The following is a 21,692-nucleotide window of genomic DNA, read 5'->3' as shown; positions in this document are numbered from 1 at the left end:
TGGCAGCCTTGTCGGCTTGCGTATCATTTTATGATTTGATCAGTTGTGACTCCTCAGGAGACAGTTTATCTGAATATACATATATGATGACGTTATGAACCGTTGGAGTTCTTTTGCAAGTTTCCATATTGTTCATAGATTCAGTTTGATTATATTTTAACAGGTTCGTATACGGGTGTCCAGTTCGGGCACTAGTCATGGCCCACGGGTTTGGGTCATGACATAAGTGGTATCAGAGCAGTTCATCCTCGAAGTGTCTACAGACCGTGTCTAGTAGAGTCTTGTTTATCGGTGTGTTGTGCACCACATCTATAAACAGGAAGCTACAGGACATTTAGGATATTACCTTTCCTTCTTATTCTAGATCGTGCGATAGAGCCCAACCATAGGAAATGAAATTCCTTATACTAACCCTTGATTTCAGCTGAAGAACGGCATTGACAGAAGGAAGTGACTGATGATTTTGAGAATTACAAAATACACAGGTAAGCAACGATGCGAAAGATGCATGTCGGATAAGGTAAGAATATTGAAGTATGATTGAAACATAAAGTTGAAGAATGAAAGGGAAGGTAGATAGGAAGGTATAACAGGACAGGTCGTTAAAGGATCAGGTACGTCTCGAGGTGCGATATGTGAGGTAAGTTCCGACACCTTTATACCTTTTACTGGAAATTGGGAGCCCTGTGTGGCTATGTTACGATATGATATATGCATATATAGGTTGGCCCTGTGAGGCATTGTTGGTGTTTCCTGCGTGCAGGTTTTGGGATAGTAAGAAATACAGAGGAAACTCTGCCCAAATTTTCCCAGAAATAGGAAAAAGAAGAGGATGAGATATAAGTTCATAATATGTCTTGAAAGTCGGTACCGATAGGGAAAATTTATTATGTTGGACTAAAGCTTGAAGAGATACTCCATGTCATTCGTAAGAGGCACCATTCTTATTTGCAAAATCTTATTTCCAAAAAGCATATATGAGTAGCAAAGTTTGGAATTCATTTGAACGGACCAGAATACTTTCCAACCACATTTGGCCTTAGAAAAAGGCCCACGTTGAAGGGCAAAAATATCCAGTAATTAAGTTTCACTTTTATTGAAAAGTACAAAGCATACAACAAGTAGTTTATGAACTAAATAATTCGTTCACGATTCAAGAATAAATCTGAAGGTAAACCATGTGAACCAAGCACTAGAAGTCCTGTGGTGCTTGTCAGATTCTAGTTTTTCTTCTGGTGGTGGTTGGAGAATGCCTCATGGTGACATTTTATTAGTTATTAATAAACTAATTGGAGATGGAATTTATGGAAGGAAGAATTAAACTTGTGAGTTGTCTTAGATCATGTGTTTCACGTGTTATTGATGAAATACTAGGATGATTCGGAAGGGCTTGTAATACTAAGGGATGATTTATAAAAAGGTGGCAACTCTTAACAAAACATTTTATTGAGGTATCGAGTGAACCGATAAGTAGGGATAAATTACGACGAGTTTACAGTTAAAAGGGAGTAGTAGTATGATTGAGATAAAAGTACGGAGGAAGAAGAGTTATGACAAATTATGAAGGTATGGATAAGACAGTTTGTGAGATATTAAGGATAAGATTGATCAGAAAGGGTGAAGGGTTAAGTACGCCTAGTCCACAGAGTGTAATTAAAACATAGTAAGAATCGTGAATGAGGTTAAGAAGTGTTACGTTATAGGTTGGATTACGAGCAGGATGTAATATGAATACCATAAGGATTGTTATAGAAATGAGTAAAGCCTAGCAAGGAAGTAACTAAAGGATATGACGTGATTAGTGTCAGACGGAAAAGCAAATGTAGAACGAATAAGAAAGACTTACAAAAGTTCTATAGGGAAAGTTCAGAATAGAAGTCAAGTGGTAACGAAAGTGCAGGCGAGCACAGGAAGAGAAGGAGTTAATAGAAGGAAGAAGATAAGAAGAAATCGAGTGGGATTACAGCGTGGCGATATGTTATGGCGTGCATAGCTGAGAAAATGAGTAATATAAGCGACAGAATTGTGGAAGACCAACCTAAAGAATGATGAGCAACGAGACAGAATGAATGCCAGAAATGACTGGTATGATGAGAAAGAATAGGGATGAACAGAATATGTTTTGACAATGAAAAAAGGGTTATGTAGAAGTAGTGTTTTCTGAAGGATACAGGAGTAGCATGAGATTCCTCATGCACAAAATAAAAGATGGACATAGACTGGAGAAATGAAAGGAATACTAAAGGAATCACCCAAGACAGACGTAATTAATTGAGTATGAGTATAGAATAAAAGGGAAATATATAGCTACGAACTTAAGGTGTAGTACGATGAGACGGTGATAAGACAAGACCACTATTAAGATGACTTTGATATGATTTTGAGTAAGTTAGAAGTTAGCGTTGGGTATACAACAAAAATGAAAGAGTATGAGGCATAAAGGAGTACTGCGTGTATGTGACTTCACCTCGGAAATGGTGAAATCCCTAAAGGACAAGGATTGCGGATTTGCGAAACAACTAATGTATTGTGAATTTATTAGAAGAAACCGATGATATCCGTTGGGATAAGATAGTGTTATAGGAAAGCTTGGGACACTTATCATTAGAATATAAGTGCTACCTAATGGAGAATTTGAAACGACTATAAGCACTAGCTAATTACTGGTTGGAAATGAATGGAATGTGGCTTCGGATAAATTGCTACATTAATTACATTACTCGAGTACCGACCATCAGATAAGATTTTGTACTATATATCGAGAGTTCTCATCGCCTCGTGATAGTGTTGGGGTTTCATACATGGGGAATCTAAGTTATAGATGATATAAAGGAAGACATGGATATGGTGCAACATACCAAATGTATTGGAAAAGAATCATATGAATTTGAAAATTAAAAATGGGGACATAGAGTAGAATATAAATAGATAATGATGTGGGTACACCCTAAAGGGGGAAAGCGGATGAGAGAAATGCAAATGTAAGATGAAATCAACTGACACTGCAACACGTGTAATGTGGAAACTTAAACTTTAAGTGAGATCCCTTGCTGAAATAAGTTAGTAAGATTTGAAAGCCAGCGATAAACGGATAAAAGCCAGGATAGTGTTTGAGACAGTGCTGAAAATCATTGTGAAGGTCTCGAATGATATGACATTAGAAAATGGACGCTTACAAAAAGAAAGAATATGACAAGAGAATGCAAACGAGTAACGTAAGAAATATTATAAAGGATAGCAAGGCTATACCGGATTAGAAGTTAAGATGTTGGCAACGGAGTTATTGACTAAAGACATTGTGACACATAAGTAGTAAAGGAAGGGAAAAGAGTATGATAAAATAGACAGCAAGTGAGTTTTAGTACAATAAGGCATGTAGGGCAGAATAAACCAGGAGAAGGAAGGACTACGACTAAGATTGGATGCACTTTGTACGAATTGTACAAGAATAGTTATGCGATCTACGAATATTTGTATACTAAGGATGAGACCAAGTAAGTACTTGATAAGAAGGGTAAGAATTCAGTAACAACAATGCGATTGTAATATTTTGGGTACATCAAAGAAAGGTGTAAGATGGTTTGAGGCACAACTACAGAGATGAAAGTAGTACTGAGGGCAAAAGCCATAGTTGAGCCTTGATATCAATTGAAAGAGATAAGAGAAGGATATAGGGTCTGCATAAAGACTAGCGTGGCGACGCTAATGTATTTTCCGGGCTGACTTGAGCACCTACACATACTCGTGTAATGATTGCAATAGGATGCGTGATAGGAGAACTAAGAGCAAATTTGAGTAAAGGGGCAATAGAAGAGTTTGAGTCAAAAATAGAGAAACGACACGAAGTAATATGCCTAAAGTATTGCCAGTTAGGGTAAAGGAAATTACGAAATAATTTAACCGAGACAATCGGAACAAGCGGGTTACTGGTTACCGGCGGACAGTGAAGTTATAATATGAGGGAACCCTAGCGCTATTTGATAGCCAACCCTAAAGATCGAGATCAAGAAGTAAAAGCAAGTGATAGTTAAAGACCTTTAAAAGAAAGTCAGAAAATGACACATGATGCTGAGGATTTCAGAATATGGACAGTCACAGCGTAGTAAAGCAAGGATATTGGAGTACAAAAATGTTACCCTCTGGGAAATTTCGTTCTACTCGTAGAACCTGCGGAGGGTCTACAGGTTACCAGAGGCATGCAATACTCCAGGGATATTAAAGTCTAATGAATCGATGGAAGATGTCTGCGCGTTACAAGATCGTGTTTAAAGATAAGAAGGTAAAGTGAAGTGAACGATACATCATCTTAAGGGAGTAACTATAGAAAAAGAAAGAGTCGAGTCAGGACTACATGCACCATGAGTACAAGTCCGAATCAATCGATGACAGTACAACTGAACAGTATGCAGATAAGAGAGACAGTCACACTTCAGCAGAACAACTCGAAATACAGCTGATAGTCAACTGTGAAATAAAGAGGAAAGCAAAGACAACGACGTGGAATAATTACCCTGAGGAGTAACAGAAGAAGGCAATATTGCAGGAATGATTCCGTAGAGACTTGAAATGCATTATGATAGATTAAAGGAAATCGACCAACGAAAGAGTCATGTGAAGAGTATAATTCAGTGAATGGACGTTTAAGGAAATACTGGGAGTTCAGGACCAGTATAACATTCGAGGACAAATGTTCTAAACGGGGGAAGGATGTTATACCCCGTATTTTTATACGTCGAATTATTCGCAGGCTAATTGACTTAAGTTAAAGACGGGGTTATTTTCGGACATGAAATAGGAACTTCTAATTTTCAATTTTAATTAGTACACAAATTGTTTATAAATTTTATTTAATGTAGAAATATTATTGGAAATTAGAGACTAAGTAATTGTGATTAGATTATTAAGTATGGATTAATGATTTATTAAAATTAATTTATTTAATTAATAGAAGTGGGCCCCACCCATTTTTATTATATATATATATATATATATAAATGAAATAAAAGAATAACTAATTAATTCAAATAGCAGTCATAAGGTGGGGGGGGGGGGGGTACGTGTTCAATGTAGAGACACCATATATGAGTTAGGTTAATGATCAACTTAAGCATTCATTCTAATTTGCAAGCTTGAAAAAGAAAAGAAAGGCATGGCCATGGCTGCCATACTCTCGGCCAGCCATGGTCCTTATAAAAAAAAACATTTGTTCTTGTTAAATTAATTCTAAAGTGATTTGCAAGTTTAAGAAGGTGATAGCAACATTGGATATTGAATTGAGGAAGAAGAAATTGTGAAATTGGAGCAATTAAGTGTAGAAATTCCTCCGAGAAAATTAAGGTAAGATTTTCTTGTTTTGTTGTATGATTGTATTAATGGTGTTGTAATGGAAGGATTAAAATTAGATTGGATGAAATTGGAAGTACGAAATGGCATGAAATCGTTGTTATCCGAAATTGTGGGTTGAAAAGGATTAAAAAGGGTTATTGGATTGTTAGAGTTGTTTATGGGCGGAAATTGTAAGGATTCTATATGAATATTGCTATTACTGTCATTGTTGGTATTTCTGTGATAACAGGAGGACAATTGGAAGTTCGGGTTAGGCGAATATATAGGGGAAATGCTGCCCGATTTCCGTTAAGTCCTTAACTAATGAAAACCCTAATCGAGAAAGTATAAGTTAAAGAATGAGTCCTATAAGCGATGGGCAACAGATTTACGAACTAGAAAGTATAGTTACTAACGATATCGTTACTTTTATATTATATAGGCTAAAGAGGCGACGAAGCGAACGGGTTTGCGATTAATCGTTAACAGGTATGTAAAGCTGTACCTTCTTTCTTTTGGCATGTCTTAGATTTAAGTGATGAATGATATGAGCTTTGGGGTAATCCTATTCATAAGTCTTGAGTGTGATTCATGATTCTTATTCACTTCTTGATGTTAGAAGTCTTAAGTGATTGAGCTTCCCTCTTCAGTTTTCTATACGTTGGATAATAGTCGATATATATAAGCTCTTATTCCTAGAAACTCTACGATAACTGATGTCCTTGACTTCTATAAGTTGTTTCATACTATATTGACATATGTTTATGGTTCCTAAGGCTCTTTTGATATTATTTATGATGACGTTCGAGGGATATTTGATTTGATTGTCACTATTGATACTCAGGTGTAAATCCCTTCTTCTTATTCTGTTTGAGTTTTGATAATGTTTTAAATTGCATATGGTTGCTCACTACTCTGCTCGTGCATGCCTCAATATGTCTTTCACCGAGTCCTAGGCCGGGTATGTTATCGTGCACAGTTTCACTGCATTGTTCACCGAGTCCCTCACTAGAGGGCCGGGTACGGTATATATATATATATATATATATGATGATATGATGATATGTTATGGCGGCCAGGAGGTCATATGATGACTTTATTCACCGAGTCCCATAATGAGCCGGGTATGATATATGATATTGACATGCATGATTTATGTTTCAAAAGACAAGTGTTTTGGTATTCTTTATGTTATACTTGTCTCCTGCACTCCCTATTTCAGTTATGATCCTTTTTACTGCATTCCCTGCTTTATATACTCAGTACATATTCCGTACTGACCCCCTTTCTTCGGGGGGGAGGTGGGGCTGCGTTTCATGCTCGCAGGTACAGATAATCGGCTTAGTGACCCTTCAACATAGGACTTCTACTCAGCTATCTTGGAGGGTTCCGTTGTTCCGGAGTCTAGACTTTTGGTACAGATCTTATGATATTTATACGTACGTTTATCCAGGGGTACGACGGGGCCCTGTCCCATCATATTTCACTGTTGATACTCTTAGAGGTCTGTAGACATGTGTGTGGGTTCTGTATAAAGTTCTGTTCAGCTGTGTCTATCCGATGTGCTATGATATGATGTCCGTCTGTAGTGGTAGCCTTGTCGGCTTGCATATGACATGATGTTGATGTGTAGTGGCAGCCTTGTCGGCTTGCGTATCATTTTATGATTTGATCAGTTGTGACTCCTCAGGAGACAGTTTATCTGAATATACATATATGATGACGTTATGTACCGTTGGAGTTCTTTTTCAAGTTTCCATATTGTTCATAGATTCAGTTTGATTATATTTTAACAGGTTCATATACGGGTGTCCAGTTTGGGCAATAGTCATGGCCCACGGGGTTGGGTCGTGACAGTACCCAACTGCAGTGGTGCGCGCGCATTTTATATATATATATATTCTTATATATATATATATATATATATATATATATATATATATATATATATATATTCTACCCGGCCATATAAGCTCGGGGTTTCATAATAGCCATGCATAGGCACATATACATAAAATCCCATAAACATCTTTCGCGTCATCACTATTATCATCGTCATCATTATCATTATCATTATCATTATCATGTACTCGTCATATAGTCAACATAAACTTAACATTATCATTAAACATACATCTCATGCGCTTATCATAAATTTCCATAGAGCATGCATTTGAATTTAAAGACAATCTTTGAAAATCATATCATATTCGTAGCATGCACTTCATAAAAATGTCGTATGATAGGCTTTATAATCTCTAGACTTGGGTTCATCATTGCCATTATCGTATCTATGGCACATCTCATACCTTTATCTCATGTGAAATCCTCTATGACCATAGACTCGTAATCCTTCGGAGCATTGGTCATAGGACACGCATTAGAGCTTACATATATTCTATAACAATATCGGGGTGACATAAGGTCGAGAACCCCCAATTACATTATGGAGTGATCATATGCATTATACCTCACCTTGAAGGAACTAACATTTTTAAGGTGAGTGTACACCATGAACAACATCAAAGGATCGTAAATAGGATCATCGACTTCATAGGCATCATATCTTGTCTTAGAATCTCTAGGCTTAAACTTATCATCATTATTACCATGCTCGTAACTTATGTCTTTTCTTTATCTTGTATGAAGCTCTTTATAGTCGTAGACTCATAATTTTCGATACGTAGGAAAATCATGGAAATATAGGAGGATTCATACCATAGGAATCATGCCTTAGAAAGAAGGGACTAGCCTTACATACCCCTTTCGTTTAACAATTCCATCGCTTGATTGTTCACCTTCAATGCTCACGTTTCTACCTTCAAAAGAATTCGCATTAACATTAGCTAATCGATTATATGAATGTGCTTACTAACGCTAGATAAAATTGGGCGGCATTTCCTTTGTTTCTACTACTTTATCCATACCATATATCAAGTCCCAAAGGTCAATAATAACATTCATAATATCACCATCAATAACTTTTGTCAAATTCATCATTACCAAATCCCCACAATTTCCTCTCAAGGTCATTCATAATCATGACCATAATACAACATTACATTCATTCTCACCTAATATTCCTCTCATGCTCTTAACATCATTCATAATGTAATTACAATCACAGTATATCAAGAATCATGATTCATATTAATCTACTACTCACAATTGCCACTAATCTCATATTTCGTAACCCATTTCCCATTTTCTTCCATAATCCAAATACCCCCCAATACTTTAAACAACATGGAATGATCATAAAACTTACCTTTGATATTATGAGAATGAGATTTAGGTGGAAACACTTCACTTGAGCAAAACCCTAGTTCCACTTCCAAAGAGATTTCTTGTCTTGGTTGAACCCTAGTGAGTTTCTTGCACATGATTCTCTTAGATTTATGATATGAACCTTTAATTTGTCTTGAATTTGTGTTGATGAAATATTTAGAACCCTCTAGAACTCTTGAGAGAGATGAAGAAGTGGAAAGAATGAGAAAATAAAAGTGGGAACATGTATTTATACTTGCAAATTAATCAGTCCATCGGGCATTATACAGACCACTTATACGGTCCGTATAACATTGTACGGACTGTATAAGTGTCCGTGGTTCACCACCACGGAAGTCATTCTTCCTGTTGGGTTATACGGACCCTTATACGGTCCGTATAAAATTCCACGGTCCGTGTAAGGTGGTCGTGTAACTCACAGCTTTTCCGGAGTTGTCCTCGTCGTTTCGTTTGATCTCCAATCCTTATGTAACCTCCTTGACACTTGTTTAACACTTCATTACCAATCTAAGGGACATTGTAACTCTTTTCCAAAATATCATTAAGCCATCATTAATTTGATACTCGTAATTCTTGCCCGACACACAACATATACCTCACTTTCCTTACCAACTTTCGTCTCCTACCTCAAATGTCTTTGAAATCTCATTTAGAATCATCAAATATTATTTCTTACTTATCAAAACATCGTATACATCGTGCCCTTCGTCAGTGTATTCATTGTGCATGAATGGAAAATTTTCCGAGGTGTAACACTATTCTTCCTGCTTTTATCATGTCACTATTCATGCCTTATATAATCAGTACATTGCTCGTACTGACGTCCTTTCTTGTGGTCGCTGCGTCCATGCCCACAGGGATGCAGGGAGATGGATCTGATCCTTAGGAGCTTAATCAACAGTGTTTCAGGAACGTTCCATTTGCTTCAGAGCCACAGTCTATTGGTATTACTCTTTGTGTATACACTTGGGCATGGCGGAGTCCTGCCCCGTCTTTACGGAATCCTGTATTCTATAAAGAGGCACGCAGACAAACGTATGTAGCTAGTTGTCCCCTAACCTTATTAGTTCATATTGTTGTATAATATTTTAGCAGCCTTGTCGACTTGTGATGATGGGCATAATTATTGATGATTATATAGAAATGTGTCGTTATCTTGCGACATATGCCCTTACAGATCATAATACCCATGAGCTATCTTTGTGGTCCACCTAGAGATGATTATGAAATGTATTGTCACGACCTGACTAGGGGCCATGACGGGTATCCGGGGCTAACCACCGAGCACCACTCATTCTATTACTTATCAAACCCATTAAACGCATATTCATTAGCTTTATACTCAATCATAGAAAAATCATTCTTCATTTGGAAATGTAATTACTTTCATATACATAAGCCCTTTGGCTATCAAAATAATAATATAGATACAATCATAACATCGTGAGACCATACTACCCACACATGCGTATTTACAAGCCTCTACTAGAGTACTAGACATATGGATGGGACAAGACCCCGTCGTGCCCTAAATATGTATATGTACACAAAAGAATAAACCAAATAGCACCTCTCGAATAATGGAGTGCTCCTGTAAATCTGCTGATGGCTCCTATGGATCTGCACCATCTCCCTTTCTACCTGTGGGGACGAACACAGCGTCCAAAGAAAACGGACGTCAGTACGAATATTGTACTGAGTATGTAAGGCATAAACAATAATGATATACCAATGAAATACGGAGACATCGAGTGAAGAGCGATCTGTAACTGACTGTCACTTAAAACTGAAGTAATGCATGCTAACTTACTTTATAATCATCATCATATCATGTATACATATATGTATAAGCTACCCGACCATATAGGTACGGTGTGAAAAAGATTAGCCTACTTCCAAGTCTCCCGCGTTCGGGGTACCATCTCATGCCGCCCACTAGTGGTGTCTGCCCATGCCATCTAGACATGGTGTATACGCTGCCCGCTTTAGCGGTGTTTGCCCGACCATTTAGGCTCGGTGTGATATCATCATGTACATCCCATAGACTTATCATATTCTCATCATACTATTATCATAATGCATGATTGGGGACTTAAGACAATTATACTCTATCGGGGTGACATAAGGTCGTGAACCCCCGATTCCGTTATGGAGCATTCATAAGCATTCTGCCTCACCTTGAAATAATTAGCATATAAGGTGACTGTATTCAATGAACAACATCAATGGATCATAATATGGACCATTAGCCTTGTAGAAACATAGTATCGTGGGCCTTAGACTCTTTAGACATAGACTCATCATTATCATGCTCGTAACACATCTCTTATGTTATCTTGTATGAAGCTATTTACTAAGATTGACTCATAATTTTCGGGATGTAGGAAAGTCATGAAGAAAAAGGAAATATCATATCATACGATTCATGCCTTAGAAAGAAGGGGCTAGCCTTACATACCTCTTTCGTTTAGCTATTCTATCATTTGATCGTTCTTCTTCGTTGTTTGAGTTTCTACCTTCAAGAGAGTTCATGCTCATATTAGATAATTGATAACATAAGCGTGTTGGAACTAAGCTAGAGAAATTTGAGCAGCATCTCCTTTATTTATACTACTTTCTCCATATCACATATCAACTCCCAACGTCAATAACAACATTCATTATATCATCATCAATATCTTTTATCAAATTCATCATCAATTTCCTCTCAAGGTCATCCATAATCATGATCACAATACAACTTTACATTCGTTCTCATCTAACATTTCTATCATGTTCTTAACATCATTCATAACGTAATTACAATCACAACATATCAACATTCATGATTCATTCCAAACTACTACTCAAAATTTACACTATTCTCACTTTCATGACCCATTTCCTATACACTTCCACAATCCAAGTGTTTCAACATTTTAACACCTTAAATAACATGTAAATACCATTAAAATTACCTTTTATAGTGTAAGAATAAGCCTTGAGTTGAAATATTTCTCTTTCACCAAAACCCTAGTTCACTTCCATTGATATTCCTTGGCTTGGATGCACTTTAATGTGTTTCTTACACTTGATTTTGTGGGTGTGATGAAATTGATCATCAATTTCTCTTGGGTTCTTGTATATCAAGTGTGTGGAAGTTTGTAGAGAAGTCTTGAGTTGTGGAGAATGAAAATGAAATGAAAATAATGAACTTGGGTGCTCTATTTATAAATTAATAATCTGTTACGACGAAATTATACGGACACTTATACCGTCCGTATAAATTTATACGGTCCGTATAAGTGACCGTGAAACTGCTTCAGCAACCATCCCTTTCTTTTTCAATTTGACGGCACATTATAAGGTCCGTATAATTTCATATGGTCCGTATAAGTGACCGTGAAATCATCCCGTCAACTTCTCGCTCCTGTGTTCATTTTACGGTACATTATACGATCCCTATAATTTTATACGGTCAGTATAAGTTAGCGTATAATCCCATCAGTGAGGGGCTTCACTGTGACGATCTGCGGTCCATTATACGGACCGTATAACATTATACGGACCGTATAATCGGCCGTAGAACCCATCTTTTCTCCAATCTTGTTCTCGTCACTTCGTTTGATCTCCAATCCTTGTGAAACCTCCTTGATACTTGTTTAACACCTCATTATCGATCTAAGGGACGTTATAATTCTTCTCCAAGGCACTATTAAATCATCATTAACTTGTTACTCGTAAATCCTTTCCGATGCACAACATATACGTTGCCTTTCTTAACAACTTTCGTCTCTCACCTAAAATGTCTTTGAAATCTTATTTAAAATCATCAAACATTATTTCTTACTTACTAAAACACCATATACGTCATGCCCTTCGTTAGTCTATTCACTGTACGTTAACGGGGAAATTTTTCGAGGTGTAACATGTATGTTCAGAGGTGCTCGGTAGGGTAGTTCTCAGTGCCCGTCATGGCCCTCTGGTTAGGTTGTGACATAGAAATTATGAACAGATTAATGATTCTGGCTCTATGCCGAACTTGTTAGCAATAAAAGGAGTAATATTGGATAGTGTCAAACCAGGATCTATCAATTCACATACGTCGTGGGAACATAGAGATAAGGTACCTGTGACAACATCAGGAGATGATTCTAGGTCATGGTGACCCGTCAAAGCATTAATATAGTTCTGACAACTGGTTGAACTGGATGATGCACCTCTACCTGTACCTCTACCTGCCGATGTCTGAGAACCTTTCCCTGGAGGGTGCACTGATGATGAAGACCCAACTACAGATCCAGTCGGCTATGCTAAGCCACTTCTGCCTCGTAATGGATAGTCTCGCATCACATGACCGGGCTAACCACATGTGATGATGTTATTGGCATTAATGTTGTTGTTGTTGTGTTGGTTATTGGTATTGTGATTTCGGGCTAGGGATATAAACAAGGGAGACGCTGCTCGAATTTTAGTAGATCCAAACGGGGGTTTCATTTGAAAACTTAAACTAGGCATATGACAATAAGCCTAATAGTAGTATGATTTCTCTTGAATGTAGATTTATGAGCTCGAGAGAATAAACGCTAAGTAGTAGGAGTCTAAAAAGGTATGTTAAGGCTAGTCCCTTTCATTCCAAAGGCATGATTCCTTTCTTATGAACCCATATATGTTTTCCATAATGTCTTTATTCCCAAGAGCTAAAGATTTATGATTCTTAGAGTTCTTATGATGCTAAAGATGAGTATGTTTTATTGTCACACCCTAATCTCCCTAGGGTTTGATGGGCGCCCGACCCTTACTTAGGGCCAAGCGAACCCTCAGACCCTTAATGCACACATAATCTTCTTAGACTTTTAAATCGAATAAAGGTGAAATACATAGTACAACTTTCAGAAATATTCTTTTTCATCGTTATTCTCAAATCAAACAAAACCTGTAAACATAACTGATTTGTAACATAATATAATAAAACACGTCGGCTGATGGAGCCGCTTACAAAACTGACACTCTATACCCACGACTCTGTCTGCAAAGTCTCTAACTTCGAACAAAACATCACAGCACATATACTCTGACTCGGCAACACTCCAGGAGCAAATGGAGTTGCCACTCCAGCTGAAGCATCTCCTAGCAATGTCCTTTACTTATCTGGGTGTACCTGCGTGGCATGAAACGCAGCCCCCGAAGAAAAGAGGGTCAGTACGGAATATGTACTGAGTATGTAAAGCATGGAATACAGAAAACAGAACCATAATTTAAACAAGCAGTACAAAAGTAAGTACATTTTCAGAATACCAAAATACTATTTTCTTTTAGAATGCAAATCGTGTATACCGATGTCATGAGTCAGAAGAAGTATAGAAAATAAGTAGATCATTCAGAGTGCCAAAAATGCGTACTTTCCAAACACAGACCGTGCCTGCCAACATCGCATGTCATCATATACATATACACATAACTGATTCATATGTAACATAATAGTGCTGAGGAACGTACGGCCCGATCCATATACACATAACATATTAGTGCCGAGGTACGTTCGGCCCGATCCACAAATATATTTGCTGCAGAACGTGCAGCCCCATCTATATACATATATTATATTGCTGTGGCACGTGCAGAAGGTTAATACAGACAATAAGCACGATGTGCAGAATAACAAAACATCTTACTGGAGACACGAATCATACATGCCAAGAACGGTATGCGGCCCCTTGTGGGACCCGGGGAACGTGGCGCCACCCTGCCATTGGCGCCACACACATCATACTCAAGAAGGTTTGCTCCGTAATCTCCGTCACACATCATAAGATCAGAACATACATATACACATATATGGTTCGGCGAACCATTAACACATCATAACACCATAACACATCATACTCCGGAATACATATATGGCACCCGGCCCTCAAGCAAGGGACCCGGCGAACCATGCGCACGATCTATACCGGCCCGGGACTCGGCGAACGATATAAGAATAATATACACGAGCTGAGTAATGAGAAACCATATGCACATAAATCAAGACTCGATGGATAAGTATACTTACTGACTCCTGAAGGCTCAGATACAAGTTTCGGGTCAATCTGAATTAGTATAAGAAAGTTATGAACGTTTGAACTACAGAACGTTCTACAAGCGTTTCAGAAGCCATTTTTGGAAAATCAAGGCCATAATCATGTCAAGTACCTTTCGGATATCGTTATGGATCAATTCAATTAGAGTTGTTTGGGACCATATGCACATATCAAAACATATCAAAGACTCGATGGAATGATCGAACGTGCTAGCATTTGAAAATCAAAACTTTATTCATATCAATTATTTTCGAATGCCATTTGGAAACATATCAACAAACTTCGGACATCATAGATATACATCAAAACCATATGAGACAACTTATAGAAGTCAAAAATATTAACCATCCTAGTGGCTCAAAGAATAGGAAATTTCTTTGAAATCATACATATACGTCATTTTCTCGTTTCATAAAGATCATGCCAAAGGAAAGAAAGGGTAAGCCTTACATACCTGTTCGACCGCTTATAAGCTACGCTTATTCGTCCAAGCTTGTAAGATACATTTAAAAGGAATTTATGCTAATGTTAGCCTTTTCGTCGCACATTTGTACCATATTTCAAATCATACTATTTTATATTCTGCCAAAAATCGGGCAGCATCTCCCCTGTTTATATGTCTAGCCCGAATTCTCAATTCAGCAACCAACAACAACAACAACAATACCAACAGTACTCATAATATTTCCAATACCAACGTATGCCATAAAACAGCCCACACATTATTTTCTAAATTCCTCAACCAACCAAATTTGCGATATAACTATTTAATAATTTTATTTCCGTAAGGGGATCGAAATTAATACTAACAACATCAATAATGACATCCTCCACATTCTAAAAGTTGAATACATTTATTTTCATTCAAAATTCTCTTCAAATCTCATTCCATAATCACAACGCCAACAAACGAATTTATCACACTATTTTCACTGTTCTAGTTCGGTAGAACTCTAAATAAACTTATTAGCAATGAAAAGTAACCTTAATCTTACCTCAAGTGTGCAGCCACCACGTCCACCCCCTTCTTTTTGGTTGATATTTAGCTCAAATTGGAGGCAACGCAACGTAGAACACTTTTCTCTTCACGGGCTTCGGGATTCGGGGCTCAGATTTTGGTCAAAATTGATCTTTTCTCTCTAAGCTCTCTTCTCTCTTTTTCTCTAGAATTTTCTGGGTGTTTTGTTCTGAAAAATGAGGAGAAAAGGCTGATATATCACTTAAATAAACATGGGTCATGGGCCTAACCCGGTTGGGCCCGGATTGGGCCTAGCCCACTGACCTTTCTGCCTTAAAACGTCCATATCTCCTTATCCCGACGTCTTCTGTGGACCCACAACCTATGGTTGGAAAGATAATTCAATTATATACAACTTATATATCTTGGTATTTTTCCAAATTCCAAACTTATAATACCGTGTTTTGCCCCTCGAAGTCAGATCACCCGAAAACATTACTTAAAAATATTTGTTTGGAGGACTTCCACTTTGATTTGGCTCAGGGGTCCTTCTTGAGTTGTGTTTAACTTCACATGTGTGATTCATATAACTTGTCATGTGTTCCTAAAAAATCTCGATGTGTGGCCCCACCTACGCTTACGAATAATCCGACGTACAAAAAAATACGAAATATAATACTATCAACGTGAGTTTAAATTATGTAATAACGACGTGATTGTCAATGTCTAAGGAAGCACGTGTCACGCTCAAGCTCTGAAATGCTGGGTATAACATTTATGATGATAATGATGATCCTATTTCTATAATTTTTAAAGCTTATGGTTTTAATGCTATCATGAGATTATTGAGTATATTTCATGATGTCCTTGAGCTTACTCATTGTTGTTGATCTCACCTCATGATAATAATTCCTTCGGGGTGAGATATAGCGATGATGATTGTTCTATAATATAAATCGGAGGCTACCAACCTTACGTCACTCTGATAGAGTGTATATTTTTATTGGGTTCTCATGCATGCTTATATTTTTGTATGATTACACCGTGCCTATTTTGCCAGGCAGACACCACTTCGGTGGGCGGCTTATGGATATGATAATAACACCGTGCCTATATGGTCGGGAAGTCACCACCAGTGGGTGGCATGAGATGATTACCTCGGATGCGAGAGGCCCAGACGTGGGCTAATGATGATATTATGTTATGTATGTATGAAAAATGTTTTTCTTAAAAGGCTAAGCATGCATGGTATTCTCCTTAAGAGGCAATCATATGTGTAGGTTATCTTTATCTCATGTTATGTTCTGTATCTATTACTATGTTTCTATTCATGTCTTACATACTCAGCACATTACTCGTACTGACGTCCTTTCTTGTGGACGCTGCATTCATGCCCGTAGGTTCAGATAGTTAGCCAGATAATCCAGCCTTGTAGGACCTCCACTCAGCTGCAATCAGTGCGCTCCATTTCGTTCGGAGCTGCAACCCTTTTTGGTATGCTATCTTGGCATGTAGATATATGGGTACGACGGGGCCTTAGCCTGTATTTCCTACAGTTCATATGACATAGAGGTCTGTAGACAGTGGTATATGGTCGGGGTGTCATGTAGCTTTGTCCGCTCTTATTTTGGTGTACAACATATGTAGCGGCCTAGTCGGCCCGCATTGTTATCCTTAGCACGTTTATTTATATATATATATATATATATATATATATATATATATATATGCATGGGTTATGAGTTTTCGATGCAGGTTTTACTGTATTAATTCTACAGAAGATGGTACATCTCAGTTGTAAGCTATATATAGGCCACCAGGTTACTCAGTGAGATACAAGTACGAGTTTAGGGGTGCTTGGTCAGTAGTGGTCGGGTACTCGTCACGGCTCATCGGATTGGGTCGTGACAAATACTCAGCATTGTCGAGCTCTGAATGAGAATATACCAGAATGTCATCGATAGATATAATCACGAACATATCTATGAAACGAAGTAATACCGTGTTCATTAGGTCCATGAAAGCTGCTTGGGGATTCGTCAGCCCAAAGGACATTACTAGGAATTCAAAGTGCCCATATCTTTTTCTGAAAGCCGTCTTTGTAATATATTTGTCTTTATCCCTTACCGGATGATAGCAAGATCTTAGGTCTATTTTTGAAAAGCATTTGGCACCCTGCAGCTGGTCAAATATATCATCAATTCTGTGGAGGGGATATTTATTCTTGATAGTGACTTTGTTCTGCTACCAATAACTAGTACACATTCGTAACGATCTGTCCTTACACACAAATAATATCAGCGCACCCCACAGTGAAGTACTGGGCCTAATGAAGCCCTTCTCCAATAAATCTTGCAACTGCACAGTTAATTATCTTAGCTCAACAGGAGCCATACGATAAGGGGGAATAGATATGGGTTGCGTTCCCGGGAGCACATCAATAGCAAACTCGACCTCCCTCTCCGGAGGAAGGCATGGAAGTTCATCAGGGAATTCATTTAATACTGGAACTGATTGGAGGGTTGGTTGTTCAACATCCCCATCTCTGACTAGCACCAGATGATATATATAGCCTTTGGAGATCATCCTCCATGCCTTAAGGTAAGAAATAAACCTACCATTCAGCGCTGAAGTATTGCCCCACTATTCAGGATCGATTTACCCGAAAACGGAAACCTAGAAATCTTAGTCCAGCATTCAACGATAGCATAGAACATGTTAACCAATCCATGCCCAAAATAGTATCGAATCAACCATTTCTAGTATCGAATCAACCATTTCTAACACACTATCACCGTACAGTCCCTATAAATTCGTCTTGCGATAACAGGCTCCCCTACTTGGGTAGAATGTTACACCTCGCACTTTAAGAGCATGAGCATGCCAAGTATTTATCTGTATTAATGGAGTATCAGAGAAGTCCTGTGAAGTTTTGAGAGGTACAAGTCATGGGAAGTACGTAACAATGAAGTAAAGGATGAATTATGATCTCGTAAGTTGTAACCAGGAAGGACAACCTTGGAACCAAAGGACATGACCCTTATCAGGTATAATTAATGAAAATTATCATGTATGAAAATTTTTGGAAGATTCCAGGGTCAAGCAAATCGAAGAAAATAAGTTTGTCGAAAATTTAGAAATTTTTGGCAGAATTTTGGATAGAAATTTTGGGTCAACTTCAGAGAGGTATATCTCCTGCGATATAAGGAGTTTTGAGGTGTTTCAAGAGCCTAAAATGAAGTTAATCGAGTGCAGTTTCCAACGCAATAAACCGTTCGTCAATACGACATCGGAGTAGGGAGTTGTGGGCATTTTAAAACGGACTGCCAGAAGCCTGCGGAAATTCTAGAAACTACTTAAAAAGCCCACCAATTTCGGCACCTCAGCCCAAACAGAATTGGACTACTATATATACCCCCTTAAGTCACCTAAACCACCTCAGTTTTCACCATTTCTCATCTCCATACTTCTCTAGAAGCTCCCACAACATTGATCCAATATTCTTACACCAAGATATAGTAAATTTAGGAGTTTTTACATTAAATTAAGCTCGGGTTTGTAAGATTAACAATGAATCTTGATGAATCAAAGAAGGGCCACGACTTTGGGGCTCATATTTTCACCCAAACTGAACCTTCTAGACCCTATGAGTTCTCTCCAACACTCCAAACCATTCTAAATCAAATCAAGAGAAGATCAAGCCATAAAATGCTTAACTAGTTCATGGAAGGAGCTTGTTCGTACTTCTAATAGAAGTTGTGGTGGATAAGCTTTAGGGTGAATTGTGTAAGATGAAGTTCTTCAAGTTATAAGGTATGTTTTTAATCTTGATTTTGATATTAAATCGTTTCTTTGAGGATTTTAATGGTTTAAAGTAAGGTAAAATATGGCATAAAGATTGTAGATAGATATGTTGTTGTTGTTGTCTTATGAACTGATTTTCGAAGGAAGTTTCGGACGGATTTGTATACGTTTGTCATGTAGTATCTTGATTACGTTATGGTTGATGTTGTTAATGATGTTTGGGAGTTGTTTTGGAATTTGGAGGAAGTAGATAATACAGGGGAGATGCTGCCCAAATTTCGGTAGATTCTAAGAGGATTTAATTTGAAGGCTTAAGACAGGCATATGACGATAAGCCTAACAGTAGTATGAATTTTCTTTGATGTAGATTTACAAGCTTGGGAGGATCAGCTATAAGTAGTAAAGAGACCAAAAAGGTACGTTAAGGCTTTCCCTTTCTTTCTAAAGGCATGATTCTTTTCTTATGAATCCACACATGCTTTCCATAACATGCTTATTCCCAAAAAACTAGAAGTTCATGATTCTCAAAGTTCTTATGATGCCAAATATAGATGTGTTCTATGATGATAATGATAATGGTGATGATCCCATTTTTTGAGATTCCAAAGCTTATGGATTTAATGCTATTATGAGATAATTGAGCATATTTCATGATTTTCTTAATTATATTCATTATTGTTGATCTCACCTCATAATACTTGTTCCTTCGAGGTGAGATATAGCAATGATGACTATTCCATTTCTAATGCTATCCAAGTTCATCATTCTTGATACTCTCATGACACTATTGATCTCATTCTACGATAGTTGATCCTCTAAGGAAAGATATACTGATAATGATAGTGATGATGATGTGCTTTTATTTATGTACTTTTATGTATGTGTGTGTGTGTGTGTATATATATATATATATATATATATATATATATATATATATATATATATAGTCATGTGTGACAACACACCTATGTTGCCGGGTATGAGATATATTGCTCGCATACCACTGCAGTTCGGTACGGTCGTTACCGAGTCCTATTATGATGGGGTACCGATATTACCGAGTCCTATTATGGCCGGGTACCGATATTACCGAGTCCTGTTATGGCCGGGTACCGTCATTACAGAGTCCTACTATGGCCGGGTACCGACATTACCGAGTCCTGTTAAGGCCGGGTACCGATATTACTAAGCCTTACTATAGTCGGGTACTAATATTGTATTGGTATGTAGGTGGATATAGGCAATGTTTCTTATAGAAAAAGGTTAAGTAAGTATGACGAATGCCTTAAAAGGTATCATGAGGTATAAACGGTTCTTTTATCTTACGCTATTTGTCACGACCCGACTAGGGGCCATGACGGGCACCCGGAGATAACCACTGAGCACCGCTCATTCTATTACTCATCATACTCATCAAGTGTTCATTCACTAATCTTAAGCTCATAATCATAGGAAAACCATTTTTCATTTGGAAACATAATTACCTTTACAGACATAAGCCCTTCGTCTATCAAAACAATATACATACAATAATAACATCGTAAGACCATGCTACCCACACATACGTAACTGCGACCCTCGACTAAAATACTAGACGTATGGATGGGACAGGACCGTGTCGTGCCTAAAACATATATGTACACTAAACAGTAAATCAATGGCACCTCCGGAATAATGGAGTGCTCTCAAAAGTCTGCTTATCGGCTTCTATAAATCTGGGTCGCCTCCCTTTCTACCTGTGGGCATGAACACAGCGTCCAAAGAAAACGGACGTCAGTACGAATATTGTACTGAGTATGTAAGGCATGAATGAAATAAACATAATAGAGAAGTCATAAAACATAAGATGTAGATATAACCTGCGTAACTTTTAAGGGTGTATGCCTTTCATGCCTATATCATATATATAATCATAGTACATGTATCATCATAGCGCATACATCATCATATCATATATATGTATCTTATTACTGTATCTCTACATACACATTAAACATTATCCGTATTCGGCCACATAGTGGCTCGACAATATCACATACATGTCCTTCGGGCTTTTCATACATTTGAATACATAGTAGTATCATACCCGATCGTATAGGTTCGGTGTCTTACGTACCCAGCTATAATAAATCTTGGTGTTATGCGTACCTGGCCCTACCAAGGCTCAGTGTTGTCCATACCCGGCCCTACAAGGCTCAGTGGCACCCGTACCTGGCCCTACCAAGGCTCAGTGGTATCCGTACCTGGCCCTACCA

Source organism: Lycium barbarum, chromosome 7 (genome assembly GCF_019175385.1).
Source record: "Lycium barbarum isolate Lr01 chromosome 7, ASM1917538v2, whole genome shotgun sequence".
NCBI lineage: Eukaryota > Viridiplantae > Streptophyta > Magnoliopsida > Solanales > Solanaceae > Lycium > Lycium barbarum.
The sequence above is the reverse complement of the archived record's forward strand: the minus strand, read 5'-3'. Positions refer to the sequence as shown.